This window comes from Helianthus annuus, chromosome 1 (assembly GCF_002127325.2).
Source record: "Helianthus annuus cultivar XRQ/B chromosome 1, HanXRQr2.0-SUNRISE, whole genome shotgun sequence".
Classification (NCBI taxonomy): Eukaryota; Viridiplantae; Streptophyta; class Magnoliopsida; order Asterales; family Asteraceae; genus Helianthus; species Helianthus annuus.
The window spans coordinates 77,170,695-77,186,437 of record NC_035433.2 but is presented as its reverse complement, the minus strand read 5'-3'; the positions used below and the strand labels follow the sequence as shown (position 1 = coordinate 77,186,437).

The 15,743-nt window shown below is 39.2% G+C and overlaps 1 long non-coding RNA gene across 1 annotated transcript; it reads left to right on the top strand.

The window, feature by feature from the left end:
- LOC110937376 lies at positions 1-325 on the top strand. The gene is made up of 2 exons (XR_002590759.2): positions 1-55; positions 131-325. It is a non-coding gene; the product is annotated as an uncharacterized LOC110937376 (long non-coding RNA).
- The last annotated feature ends 15,418 nt before the right edge of the window (positions 326-15,743 follow it).

Genomic DNA, 15,743 nt, shown 5'->3' with positions numbered 1-15,743 from the left:
TGGACCGAGCGAATAGTTGTGCATAAACTATTGGTCGAGCGAGACATTTGTTCAGGTATCCTTATTTCATGATAAAATGATTATGAATAGCTGTGCATAAACTAATCGCAAGTTTGTTTGGTATATGCAGGGTAATAGGGAACAGAGGTTGAACCTGTGGTTTGACGCAACAAAGAACTTCCGTACTTACTCTATTCTATGACTACTGCAGTGACACCGGTCGGCTTGAATCGAGCCCAAATCAGTTTTCTGGATTTGAAATGATAGCCATTCAAGTTTATAATAAAAAGCAATCATGCTGTAGTGAACTACTTTTAAAAAAAAACAGATGTATGTATGTATGCATGTTCTGATTATATATTAGAAACCACCTACATATTTCTGATGCTTGAATGGGAACGACTATTGGACCAACAAAAACAAGATAATTTCATATTTATGATGCTAGCTACCAATATGTATTCATAATTGATTATCTTGTATACACTTGTACGAAGTGTCATGCACAGCAAAAGGTAAAGTTATTCTTTGTGTGCATTGCCACTCAAGTTCATTGTTTGGGTCAACTAACGGGTCAAAATAGGCTTTCGAACTCTAAAAATGGATCTTCGGAATCAGTTAGTTGTAGCAAGAAAATGGTTGGTTGGGTTATGTGGTTAACTTTACTAGATATGCCATCACTTCATCTGTTATAAAACACAATATTGACCCATCGGTTGGCAGGTTTCAAATCTTGACTTGACCTTTAGAGCATATGTATTGGTAAATATCTGCCAACGTGCAGTAAGTAATCAGACAGCGTTACCTTTTCAACACTTAACATTTTAATGTTGTTTTTGTAGTTATGTTTAATACAAGTATAAATAGTTGGACAAAGGAGTGTTGTTGTGTTGGTCCAAACCGACATGTTATAGGTTGTATTTTTTTTAATAAAGATGGTCACTTTATTATATTCGGCAATGTATATGATTTGAATTACACTTTTTTTTAGATTATATTCGGCAATGTATATGATTTATAATCATTAACTTATGAGTTTTTAAGAGATTACAATTTAAATTACATAAGGTACTAATAGATCCTACTTGACCCGGATTACATCTCTAAACAATGAAACCCTAAAATCTTGAGCCATTTTTCTCTCTAAATTCACTTGCTACAATTTATCGCGCCATATTGAAATCGAAGAACAACAAACCTATAGGTGATAAACTAACGGTAAACGAGTATCCTATTGTAAATCGTCACTCCCGCCAAACCTATAGGTGATAAACTAACGGTAAACGAGTATTCTATTGTAAATCGTCACTCCCGCCGCATCGCGCGGGTAAATGGCTAGTATATAGTATAATGTTATACGCCTCGTATAGAATAAAGTGAACTGACAAAGGCTGTGGGCGCAACCTTTATCAGCTTATCTTATTATATACGGTATATAATAAGATAAGCTGATAAAGGTTGCGCCCACAGCCTTTGTCAGTTCACTTTATTCTATACAGGTCGTCTAACATTATACGGCCTGTATACATCATGTGAGAATAAAATATAACCATGTGTTATTATTAATCAGCTTATCTTATTATATACGGGCCGTATAACATTATACAGCCCGTATAACATTATACAGCCCATATAACATTATACAGCCCGTATACACCATGTGAAAATAAACTTTGGTCGTATACAATGTATACGATAGTTTTATACAGGCCGTATAAGGTTATACGGCCCGTATACATCGAATTTCCTTTTTTTTGGAGTTAATATTCACACATTAGAGTTTCAATTTCCTACTTTTTAATATTCACAAATTTCGATTTCCTATGGAAACGGTGGCTATGGAAAGAAGGCTATTAGAGAGAGCTAGCCATTCTCATCTTTCACCAACAAGTTCCAAATAGTCTATGTTCAACACCAAATCTCATATAACCAACAATCAAGATGGTGGACCGCAACACCCGGGTTCCACCAATTTCCCTTGCGTCGACCAACGAAAAGCGACTTTTAACTATCAAGGAAAACTACTTTCAGTTTTCTTTTTTACTTTGAAACAAATCTCATTTCATCAAAGAGAAAGAAAACTCAGACAAACGATCAGCTGATAACATAAAGCAACAACAAAAGCAGTGGTGCATTTTTGTTACCAAAGTACGCAGCACCGCAGCTACCAACAACCAAGATTGCGATTCAACATCACTTGTGCTTGGCGCAAAGTTATTTTCAGTATCAAAGACAACTGATGTCTTTTTACTTTGAAACGAGGGTTTAACAAAGATGAAGACCAAATATGAAGACGAAGAAATGAGGGTTTAACAACAACAAAAAACCCACGAATCACAGATCAACCAAGCAAAAAACCCACTCACAATCACACCCTAAAAAATCATCCACGCATACGGCGTCAATCTATGTCTGCAACCATCCACACAACCACTTTAACAATCAACAACTATAGAAGACGAAGAAACGACGGTTTAACAACAACAAAAAATCCACGAATTATTGATCAACCAAGCGAAAAATCCACTCACAATCACACCCAGAAAAAATCATCCACACATACGGCGTCGATCTATGTCTCCAACCATCCACACAACCACATCAACAATTAACAATCAACAACCATAGATCACACCAAAAACAAACGCCATATTTTACTTTGAAACGAATCCCATTTTTCAAAAAAAAAAAGACCACTTAATAAACATGAAGCAAAAGCGATCATACGTTTGGGTTACCAGAGCATACAGTACCGTAGTCGCCCGAGTATTTTCTCCAAACTTTTTCAGACATCACCAAGCACTTATTACTACTCAAACCAGGAAAAAGCTTGCAGATGTGGTTTCTATTGAAGAATTCTCTGAAAACCCTCATTACTACTCAAACCATGGCGTCTAAATCCTTGAATCCCAACGCTTCTCCTTACATTCCTTATTATCGGTCCTTGTACGTACATAATTATTATTATTATTATTATTATTATTATTATTATTTTTTTTTTTTTTGTGAGAATAGTTGTTACTATCATTTGAATCCACATCTTCTACAACTGTCATGTTACTACATTTCGCACATTGCCATGCTAAAATGTGTAAACTTATCCAACGTATACCAACACAGCGAAGGAAGTGCAGAGTAGTATATAGATGTGTTGTTTTGTACTGTCTATGTGCAACCCTATCCAATGCATACCGACTGCAAAGTTACTAGTTAATCTTAGAAAGTTACAACCTTCCTTTTCCTTCGATTTCCATAATATTCTCCCCAAACGAACCTTCATCATCACCCAAATTCTTAACAGACCCAGAAAACTTTTACAAGGGACGTATAACTCGATATCAAAACATCGTTGATAAATACAAGATGCGGGAATTCGTGGCTTTAGGTTGGCTATGATCTCTATTCGGTCATCTTTCCAAACTGCAACACACGAACACTTGTTTTTTTATTTACCTTTTGAGATGGTAGGAGTCAAGTCAATCCTGGGTTTGCTTTTGTAAACTTTACAAATGCAAAAGCTACTATCAAGTTTAAGGATGCATTCCATGGTAAACAATGGGCCTTCTCCGACAGTTCAAAGGTTGCTGAGCTTTCCCGTGCCAAGATTCAGGTATTTTTATTTTATTTTATTTTTGAAGAAAAAAATATTCATGAGTATTTGTGTTTATCACCCTGTGTGAGCATTGGAAACCCGACAAACAGTCTTGCAATCAGTCATCAGTCATTACTTCTTAATGAACTTGAAGTCTTTTCCACCTAAGGACTTTTCATAACAAGTCCTAATCAGCAATTACAATTACTCGAACTTCAACCAGAAGCTTGTTAATTAACATGGTTAATTACAATTTTCTCCTTTTCTAGTTCTCGAGGAATCTCGTTCCGTATTTTCTCCTTTTCTAGTTCTCGAAGAATCTCGTAGGTTATGATCTTATTTGATATTCCGAAAGTTTGTAATGATGAAAAGTTTGAGTTATGGTGACCAGTTGATAAACATGAAGCAAAAGCAAAATACGTTCGATCATATTTGATGTTCCGACTGCGTTTTCGTCAATTCAACATATACTAATTAAAAAAAGTTGGTTAATTGTATACGGGTTGTATAACATTATATGGCTCGTATACAAGACATAAAACAGTGCTCGTATATTGAGTATACGGGCGAATAAAAAATTAATAAAGGTTGTATACGACCCGTATAACTTTATACGGGTAGAAAAACAATTAAAAAATGATCGTATAATATGTTATACGACCTGAAAACAACATGTGTTCAGAGCGAATATGTCCGTACATGCATTTAATTACCTAACATCATTACAAATTGTCAAAACATGAATTAAGATCAAGCTTAACGTAATGAAATAATGGATATGGTAACAACTACCAAGACGGCATGATATGGTAACAACTACCAAGGGGATAATGGATATGGTAACAACTACCAAGGCAGCAGAGGACCGGGTAACTACCACCCACAACGGTTCTCCGATTCCAGATCAGCATTGTTTATCACCCTGTGTGAGCATTGGAAGCCCGACAAACAGTCTTGCAATTAGTCAGCAGTCATTACTTTTTAATGAACTCGAATTCAGGAAATGATGAGGAATATAAGGAGAAGCGTTGGGATTCAAGGGTTTAGAGGCAATGTCGCGCGGGGATGGGTACAGAAACCACCAAGGAGATAAGGGATATTATATAAATACCAAAAGCTTCAGCCATGACGGTTTGTTTTTCGGCAGAAGATTGTTGATGTTCCAGTGGAATAAGGTGAAAAGTGTGGGTGAAATGGTGTGTGTGGATGGGTGGGTGGGTATATATGTGTAACAAAAAGGGGTTGAGTTGTTTCATGGTTCATGGACATTAATTAATGTTGAAATCTTCTCCACCCAAGACTGGACTTCAAAATAAGGACTTTTCATAACAAGAATGTAACAACCCGACTTTTCGGATCGTTACCAATCGCTGTTATTCTTTTCGTAACCGCTTGTACTCCTGAGATTTCGATTAACACAAAAGGGTTTAAGCTATACTTTCAAACGCATTTTAAGCGCATGATTACAACACTTAATCAAAACACGGTTATCGCATTTAACACTGTTACATCGTTTTTTTACAACTACTTATACGCATTTTATAGCATGTTACATCGTTTGTTTAGACAAAACGCTATCACAACGCAAACTCAACGCAGACTCGAAACGGGAATTATTTTATTTTATTTATCTTATGTGTGTTATTTGTGTGATTATTTGTTTGAATGTTATGCAGTTATCAACGCAACGCTTATACGCTCAAACGCTCACTCGCAAACGATTAAACGCAACGCAACGCTTAACACACGAAACGAAAGTTGGAAAATTAACAAACGCAACCCGGTTGTCCGAATGGACATCCGATCAAATGGACTTCCGTCCGGCTGACCATCCACCCGGATGACCATCCGATTGGATGGCCATTCGACCGGACAAGCCATTCGACACGTTGCCTTTCTCCACCGACTTAACTCTCACTCTCACCCTATAAATACTATCCATACACCTCCTTTTCTCTGATTTGACACTTCCATCCACTCACACGCTCTCAGTCACTTTCAGTCGCGATTCAAGGCTATTTTGTAAGCTTTCATCTCAAATCTTGTACAATCTTCATCTCTAATCACTTCTACATCATCTTCTTCATCAAAATCACACACACAAACACTAACTTTTTCACTGATTCAGACATCTTGAAGGTGGTTTTCACTCTTTTGCTTAGGCAAACTGTTGTGGAACACCATTTGATCGAGAATGGTTCCAGATCTAAAGGATTTCCTCATCTTTCAACCAAGTTTTGGAAGATTTCAACACTTTTTCATCTGTTTTCAACTTTTCTTCAAATTTTCTACGCAAAGTCGATGGAATCTGGACTCAATCAGACTCTCTACTCGTTCCTTAGTCGAGAGCCGGCTTGAAAACGAATTTCCACTGGAGAGATGGACCGACTTACGGGTCAAACATGAATTTTCATCAAGAGCAGTGTGTTTGATCAAATGGGCTGAGACTATTTGACCGAATGAGCTGGACTCGGTGTGTTTCTGTTGTTTGAAACGCCGTCATGCCGTCTCCGTTAACTCAAAACTTTTTACTTAGAAAATTTTACGAAAAACTTCAACTACAGGTTACTCACTCGGAAGGCTATCCGCTCGAATGGCCATCCGTCCGAATAACCATCCGATCGGATGACCTGACAATTATATCATCCATTGTTTAAATGATTTAACGAAGCTTCAAACTTTCAACGATTTACAAACACCACACCACATTCGAATGGCCATCCGTTCGAATGGTCATCCGCTCGGATGACCATCCGTCTGGATGACCATCCGCTCGGATGACCATCTGCTCGGATGGGTTATACCCGTTCGTTAGGATCACCATTTGAACACTCAACCATTCAACATTATGTTTACGTACTGTTCAACACTCTGCTCAAAGACTTATGCTTCTGTACACAGGCTAACTCAACGCGCTCCCTTCAATCCAATCCAGACTGTGTTTACTCGTTAAACACACACTGTGAGTATACTCGAACCCATTTTCATTTAATGCACTTTTGGGTGTTACATACGTTCTATATCAAAACACAACACAAAACGCAAACACTCTATGAACGCTAACCGCTCTCGCATGCTATACGTGAACTTTGAATGCCTGTACTATGTTATACAGTGTTACACTATACCGCCTCTAGCAATGATAGTACTATAGTTTGGACTCAGCACCTGTCGTGGACAGGGGTTGCTAGGGATCACATTACTTTACTTCACGTGTTCGCTGAACATGTGTCGCGCATACTCTACAACAGAGTCTCGTGGTTAAGAGGTAATCATCGTTTGATAGTTACATGCTTCGACCGTTACGTGATACATGCTGGTTATGCGCAAACGCTTTTACTACTATATGCAATTCAAATTTGTGTACTCACCTTTACATTTTATGTATTGACTTTATTTTAACGTATGTGACAGGTTGATTTGGATGTTATGCTTTGCTGAACCAAGTTAGGAAGTCTAGAAACCGACCGAATAAAAATTAGAGTTGTCGGAACATGATTTATTTTTGAGACTGATATTTGTAATGACGGTTTGCTTTATATGTTTAATAGTATGGGATATTGAACATTAAATATATTGTCATTAATAGTTGTTATGGATTCTTATGAACAATCTGTTTCGCTGAGTGCCACGCCCCGATGATTCCGCCATCGGTTGGGGTGTGACAGATTGGTATCAGAGCAATAACTATAGGGAATTAGGTCGAGTCGTAGGATTGACCTAGTCTATAGTCTAAGTACCAACAGACCGCCTTGTGTGAACCCAGTAGGGGTTTTGTACGAGCCTACTTTTTATACTCTCGTTCAAACTCGCAAAAACTACATCTTCATGCGAACCCGCATACTACAGCTTCGTGCGAAGACAACATTTCCTAAGGTCGAAAACTATTTTTGCCTTTCCTAAGGCTGACACAATAAACACGTTTTCGAAAACACTCGCATAACAAAACCGAGGGATGGTGACGAGACTAGGTGTGAAAACAAAGAACTCTTGATAAAGATCGCTCACTCTATGCGTATTTTTACTCCCAGCACGAGAATCTTCGTTGAGTTAGGAGTGACATCCATATCTTGAAGAAATTCTCCATCTCTATCGCGTGGTTTTGCCACACTTTTAGGAACAAAGTTGCTAAGTTAGGGGTGAAACCCGCATCTTAACAACCAGTTCCACTCACTTCTTTGATTTTACAAAAACTCCCACCAAAGTCTCAATTATTCAAATGACTCGAGTCACGTAGTAACTGGAAGGATGTGTGCCGTTCGCCATGTTTCGATGAGAACACAGTCTATTAGGCCAAAGCGTGTACCCGAGGTCATTGTGAATGGTTGAATCACTTTGGGTAGTCGACGTCTAACACCCAGGACACTCTATCGATTTTTGAGCCTACGATTGCTGGTTTTTACGCATCATCAATTTTATTATGGTATTGGTGTTTTAGATTGCGAGAGTTGTGCTCTACGCTGATGGTTTCAATTTAACGCTTCTCGCTCCGCAAAACGCGCACAACTCGCACAGCTATCGCAACCTAAAATGCTAACTAATCGCAACCCAAACTATGAACTCTCGTACGCTACGCTATTCGCTATACTACTCGTTACGCTACTCGCTATCGCTTGCATCTCTGGAAACGCGCTACGCCACCTTGAAAGATAGGTGAATACATGCAAAATATGTAGGTGAATACGTGTAAAATATAGGTGAATACGTGCAAAATATGTGGATTATGTGCTCATACGTGCTTACGTGCTTATGTGTATACGTGCCTATGTGGTGTATGTGCCTACGTGAGAATGTGCCTATGTATTTTTGTGCCGACGTCTTCCTGCGCTTTACCTAATAATAATAATAATAATAAGGGATGTTTTACAAACGCTAAACTTTTCAAAAACGAAGATATAATCGAATCTCGTCTAATTCATATGACGACGTCTACTGCAGAATCTGCACTCGACAATGTCGTCATTTGGATCTCACACCCAACGTGCTGCACGCCGAAACCATGCTGACAAGCGCATCGCTTCACTGGTAGCCAAGGAAATGGCTAAAGTCATACTTCAGATTGCCAGTGAAATCAACGAGGTCAGCAGCAAGTCCTCTGTTGAATCAAAGAGCGACTCTCCAAAAGCTCCTTTCAGCTTCAAACAATTCAAGGCCTGCGGTCCTGCAAACTTCACTGGTGAAGATGGACCCAGTGCTATGTTCCAGTGGTTTGGCTCTATCGAAGTCACCTTCAGGCAAAGCGGATGCCTAAAAAATCTGCATACGATGAATGCTACTGGAGTCCTTCAGTCCAGGGCTCGGGATTGGTGGACTGCTGAGCGCAACAGGCGCGGTAACGATGCAGCTTATGGCCTTTCATGGGAAGAACTCAGGGAGCTCATGATGAAGGAGTTATGTCCTCCTCATGAAGTTCAAAAGTTGGAGAATGAATTCTGGCATATCAAGTAGGAAGGAGGTGACAACACTGGTCTCACCGTCGTTTCAAGCAGCTAAGTATTATCGGTCCTAGTCAGGTGGCTACGCCTGATATGACAATCAAGAAGTATATCCGAGCTCTCCCAGACTGTGTAGCTGACTTTGTTCAGGCAGCTAAACCTGCTACTATAGAGGAAACCTACTAACTCGCAGCTGAGATCAACGACAAGCGAGTCTTAGCTGGGTATTTCAAAACCTCAACCAAGAGCCTCAATCAACCAACTTCCCGTTACTGACACTGCAGCATCTCAAGGTTCAAAGTCTTCACGCCAGAATCGCAAATGAAAAGGCAACAACAACAACAAGAACTATGCTACTACCGCTGCTCCACTCAAAGCTATCCCCGTCCAATCCAGCAACCAGCATCGCCAAGCTACTGTTACCAACGCACCGCCTGCTAAGCGTGCGTACATTGGTATACACCCTCTGTGCCCTACTTGCACCTATCATCACCCAGCAGGGGTGAATTGTCGTTTTTGTACAAATTGCAACATTTATGGGCATTTTAATGCTCACTACCGTTCAGGCCCACGTCAACAAGCTGCTCAAACTCCTCCAGCACCACCAGCTCAATCCCTTGCTCTTCAGGGTAACCAAGCAGCTCCTGCACCCGCTGTTCATGCACGAGCTTGCTACTCTTGTGGTGACCCTAATCAATTTGCTAATGTCTGCCTGAATCGCGTTGTGAAACAAGAACCACACAACAACCATCACAACAGCCACAGCAACAACAACAGTAGCAGCCTCAGCAGCAACAGCAACCACAACAAGTAGCCCACTGAAGAACCTTTAATATCAATGTCCACCAGGCTCAAACTGACAACAATGTTGTCAATGGTACGTTCCTTGTTAACGATATTTATGCATCTTGTTTATTTGATACTGGAGCCGATAACTGTTTTGTGTCATTTGAATTCGAAATGCTCCTAAACCGTAAACGCACTAACCTCCCAACGACGTTCGACGTAGAAATTGCCACTGGAAGAACCGTCACCGTCAGTTCCGTTCTCCGTGATTGTACTCTCGAACTCAACCAATTTCCACGTGTCCCCGGTGGGGAGTATAGTGACGTAGTTGGCATCATCATAGACAAACACACAATATATATATGCACAGCGGAAGCAAAGATAGATTCATTTCAATATTAATAGAGTGTAATATTAAATATCACTTAACAGTTGAAACGAATCCACAGGCGGATCAAAATAAAATAAGATATTGTTCAACAGATTTATTGTCATCCAAGCTTGCGAGACTTATTGTGGACGCTCTAGAAGACAGCCAGCCTATTACGTGTAGTACCTGCACTTAACCTTTTGGGAAAAATACGTCAGTTTACACCGGTAAATACAATTTAACTGACTCATTTTGAAAAGGTTGAAAATTGATTTAAATGCACATGGCATAAAAATTATTTTTATAACTTGGGATAATTATGCAATATAATCTTGTAAGGGGTTTACATGTTACTTATGCGTTCAGTAGCCCGTTCCGTAGACCGGGTTAAAGGTTAATAGACACACCACAATATAGAGTTATACACTGACGGGTGTACGCCTACACCCCGTGCTCAGGTTGTGGCCATCTCGTAAGATGATGCCAAGGATATCCGGGACATGGTCATTAACCCCCCAAAGGCTTTAAGCAATAAAACACATTTAAAACTAGGCATCTCAATGAATTTAACCTCTATTCGATTAAAGAATTCAATACCGGACCAAGCGGTATTTTATATACCGTACCCCAAGCCCGTATAGGGAAAATAAGTTAAAAGTATTTACCTTGGTAAGTATAAATCACAACTAGCAAGTGAAGGTAGCTTTTACTGGTTCTTCTATTCCGGAACAAATGGTTTATAATAACCTATTAGATTCCTAACGGATCTTTATTTAAGCCTAAGCTTAGACCGGTTAGTTTTTAAGGACGATACGGTTCAAACGCACGATTAAGCGAAGACCGGGTAGAACGTGATTTAGACCCGACAAGTTTGAATACTTGTATAATATGGTTATGCTAAATACATTCTGGATTTTGAGACAAAAATGATAATGTTTGACCCGTTCCGGTCAATTTATGCAAACTAGTTACATAAACCGAACCGAACGCTAAAAGAGCGTTACGGGTAACCATAAGAGTCATATGCAAGTTCCCTGAGATAATATGCTCTAAATATGTCATAATATCAGTAAGTTATGTTCTATTATGCCCCGAATGAATTTAAACTCATTTTATGCCTTATAAGGGCATTTTGGTCATTTAAAAGATTATAAAAAGAGTTCAATTTGTAATCTGAGTTGTAGGTCTAATTTATACAGTAAAAATACTTAATTTAACATATTATAACAGTAGGGTATGACCCATATATGAAACTTATCATTTAAAAACAAACTATGCACCTTAGGGGTATTTTGGTAATTTCACAAGGGCTAAAAGTGTCAAAACTGGAAACCTGAGTTCAAAACTTATACTTACTGTTATTTTATAAAAATATACTAAGAATATCAGTAGGTATCAACCTTATATGTTTAATATGGTTATAGTGCATACTAGGCGTTAAAAACGCTTAAATAGGCGATTTAGAGCCGTTTCCGGATTTTCAAAAGAAAGCTGATATTTTTATATTTCCAGAATGCTCAAAATGTTTTATTTAACAAATAAAATTAGTGGAAAAAGGTTTGGGGTCAAAAGGATTTGTAGAATTCATTTTATGGCCGAAAAGGGCAAAGTCGGTATTAACCGAATTAAACTTGGAGACCTATGTTATGCTCAGCCAAAAATTAAATAAAAATCATCAAAAATCCCAAAATATTATATAACATCAGTGGGTAAAAAGTTTGATATCAAAAAGTGGGTTTAAATAGGCTACACGCTAATTACGCCGTTTACTTAACATAAAGCTTTCAAATTACGACATTGAGCATAACTCTTAATCTAGACCTCAAACTGATATCAAATTTTAAGTGCAAGCTTATAAATCAGTAACAAACGTTTCTACTCTTTCACTTTTTTCAAAAATCGCGTTTTATAGCAAAAAGGGCAAAATAGTCATATTTAAGCATAAACCGGTAACATGCATATGAATCGGATAAGTGTTGAACCAAGTTTGTAAAACCTCAGAGAGTTGTACATATATAAAAATGGTCCAAAATAAGCTCTAAGGCAGATCTCAAACATGCATGCACGGATCCTAATCGAGAGTCAAAGAAAAAGTCATTTTATGAGACTTTCGGTTCCGATCCGGGTTTAACTGAAAATTGTCGAGTCGATCATGATAAAACATGTTTTTACATTAATTATAAAGTTATTTTGATGATCAAACAGGTTGCATGTGACCTACATTGCTATTTATGCTAGATTTTGCAAAAACACGTTCTGTTGACTTTTTAAGAACAACTTTGACTCGACAATAATCATGCTTAGAGTGGGAATCAGAAAATACCCTTTTGAGGGTTTGTTACCCACATAAATACCAACTTGTAGGTACTTTCAATTTGAGAAATGACTGAGCCATTTTCGTTTAATCGTAAAGTCAAACTATATTTACGACGGATTGACTATCGGTAAATAAACTAAGTTAGAACGAATTAGAGAGGGGTATGAACACTTACAAGAGTCCTAATAAAGCTTAGAGATCACTAGGAAGGTGTCTTGTCGTTCAGAAAGCTCCAGGAGTTGATCTTGTGAATTTTGAAAATGCAAGTGTTCTTGGTTACAACTTCAAGTCCCCTTTTATGAAGATTTTGATCTGATTTTAAGTTGATACAGGTGTTGTGAGACCTTTACAAGTGTCCTCAATTTTATGTAAGTCGATTGGTGAGTTTAGGAGGTGATTACAGTTGGTTTCCACTCGCAAAACAGACCAAACTGGCAGCTGGTCGCTGTGTTTTACGCTGGTGACCCGTAGGCGGGCCGCGAGGCCACTCACGCGGGCCGCGTCCCAGCTGGTGACCTGTTTAACAGGTTTCAGCTATTTACAGTTCAGCCCCTGATCTTTGTAACGTCGTTTAGTTCGTTTATTTAGCAGTCTAGACCCTCAAATCTGGTTTTTAGGAACCTTGGGACTTTTATAAACATGGCAAAGTCCTCGGTTCACTATGCGCTTACCCGAAAAGTCATGAAATTCACGTTGACGCATTTAACCCTTCGTATATGGTTTTAATCATAACTTTCTCATACGTTCACGAAACTTCACGAAATTTTTACCACATATTCTAGTGAGTATATTTTAGCATTACAAAGCTTCGGGTTTGCCAAAAGATCACTCAGAGGTATAATTTCAACATGTTGACACGTTTAGCCCCTGTAGTTTGTAATTCCTCACTTTCTTACATTTTCCGCTTCGTATGATCCATGATTTATCCGTTTGAGATTATAAACATCATGTAGGGTTATTGTAGAGCCTACCTTTCCATTGTTGACACTTTGGACCCTTATATTTCCATAGTTTCACTGTTTGTCAACTTTAGTCCCTCTAAAGTATGTTTTCACATATCCAAAGCCTATGCCACGTGTCATTGCATTATTGGACGTAAATTTCCGAGGTGTTACATCCTCACCCCCTTAAAAGAAATCTCGACCTCGAGATTTACTGGAACAAATGAGGGTATTTTTCTTTCATCGTGGATTCTACCTCCCATGTGTATTCGGGACCTCTACGGGCATCCCATTTGACCTTAACAATAGGTATGTACTTTCTTCGGAGCTTCTTCACCTGTCGATCCTCAATCGACAATGGTTTTTCCACAAACTTCAAGCTTTCGTCAATGTGTATATCTGTATGCGGTATGACCAGTGATTCGTCAGCGAAACACTTCTTCAGATTACAGATGTGGAACACATTATGTATACTACTAAGTTCTTCAGGTAAGTTTAGTTTATAGGCAACTGATCCGATGCGTTCGATAACCTCAAAAGGTCCTATGTATCTCGGGCTCAGCTTACCTTTCTTACCAAATGGCATCACTCCTTTCCAGGGTGATACCTTAAGCAATACTTTGTCACCTACTTCAAAGTGAAAAGGCTTACGCTTTGGATCCGCATAACTTTTCTGCCTATCCCTAGCAGCTTTCAAACGATCGCGAATTTGGACAATCTTGTCCGTTGTCTCAAAAACAATCTCTGGTCCTGATAGTTGGACATCTCCAACTTCCGCCCAACAAATAGGCGATCTACACTTTCTACCGTATAAGGCCTCAAAAGGCGCAACCTTTATGCTGGTGTGGTAGCTATTATTGTAGGAGAATTCGATTAGTGGTAGGTTCTTATCCCAACTACCACCCAAGTCGATCGCACATGCACGTAGCATGTCTTCCAAAGTTTGAATAGTACGCTCGCTTTGACCATCAGTCTGTGGATGGTAAGCCGTACTAAAATTTAAACGAGTGCCCAAAGATTGTTGGAAACTCTTCCAAAAATGTGACGTATATCTAGTATCTCTATCAGAGATAATAGATACAGGTATACCATGCAGCGCTACAATCTTATCAACATATAATTGAGCTAACATATCGGAGCTATAAGTCTCCTTGATGGGTAGAAAATGTGCTGACTTGGTTAGCCTATCTACTATAACCCATATAGTATCGTTTCCCTTCCTTGTCTTGGGCAATTTGGTGATAAAATCCATTGTCACCATTTCCCACTTCCACGTGGGAATTTCAGGTTGTTGAAGCAAACCTGACGGCTTCTGATGCTCAGCTTTGACTTGCGCACAAGTCAGACATTTAGCTACATACGCAGCTACAGACTTCTTCATACCAATCCACCAGTAGTTCGCCTTTAGATCCTGGTACATCTAATCAGCACCGGGATGTACGGAATATTTGGAGCTGTGGGCTTCCTGGAGGATAACATCTCGAAGTCCTCCATAAACAGGAACCCATATTCGCCCATTCAGTCTTAGCATCCCATCCTTGTCATAGGATAACCGCTCCTCAGTTACTCCTAGCTTTTCTTCAGGATAGTTAGCTTCCAACACAGCTTCCTTCTGTGCAGCTAACACCCTTTCGTTCAAATTATTCCTTATTTCTATGCGCTTGGCATTTATTCTTATCGGCTTCACTCTTTCCTTTCTGCTTAAGGCGTCAGCAACTACATTTGCCTTGCCTGGATGGTATCTTATCTCACAGTCGTAATCATTTAAAGTTTCCATCCATCTTCTTTGTCGCATTTTCAAGTCCTTCTGATTGAACAAATGTTGAAGGCTCTTGTGATCCGAATAGATTACACACTTGGTTCCATACAAGTAGTGTCTCCAAAGTTTCAATGCAAATACGACGGCACCCAGTTCCAAGTCGTGGGTGGTGTAGTTTTTCTCGTGCACCTTTAGCTGTCGTGATGCGTAGGCAATGACCTTGCCTCTCTGCATGAGTACACAGCCCATGCCAGTGTGTGATGCATCGCAATACACCACAAATTCTTCCATACCATCGGGCAATGTTAATACTGGTGCATTGCTCAACTTCTTCTTCAGAACGTCAAAGGATTCCTGCTGCTTAGGGCCCCAATCAAACTTGATCTTCTTACGCGTCAACGAGGTTAGGGGCGCAACAATCCTTGAAAAATTTTTGATGAATCGCCTATAGTATCCTGCTAATCCTAGAAAACTGCGAATCTCGGTAGGTGTCTTTGGCTCTTGCCAATTCATAACTGCTTCTACCTTAGCGGGATCTACTTG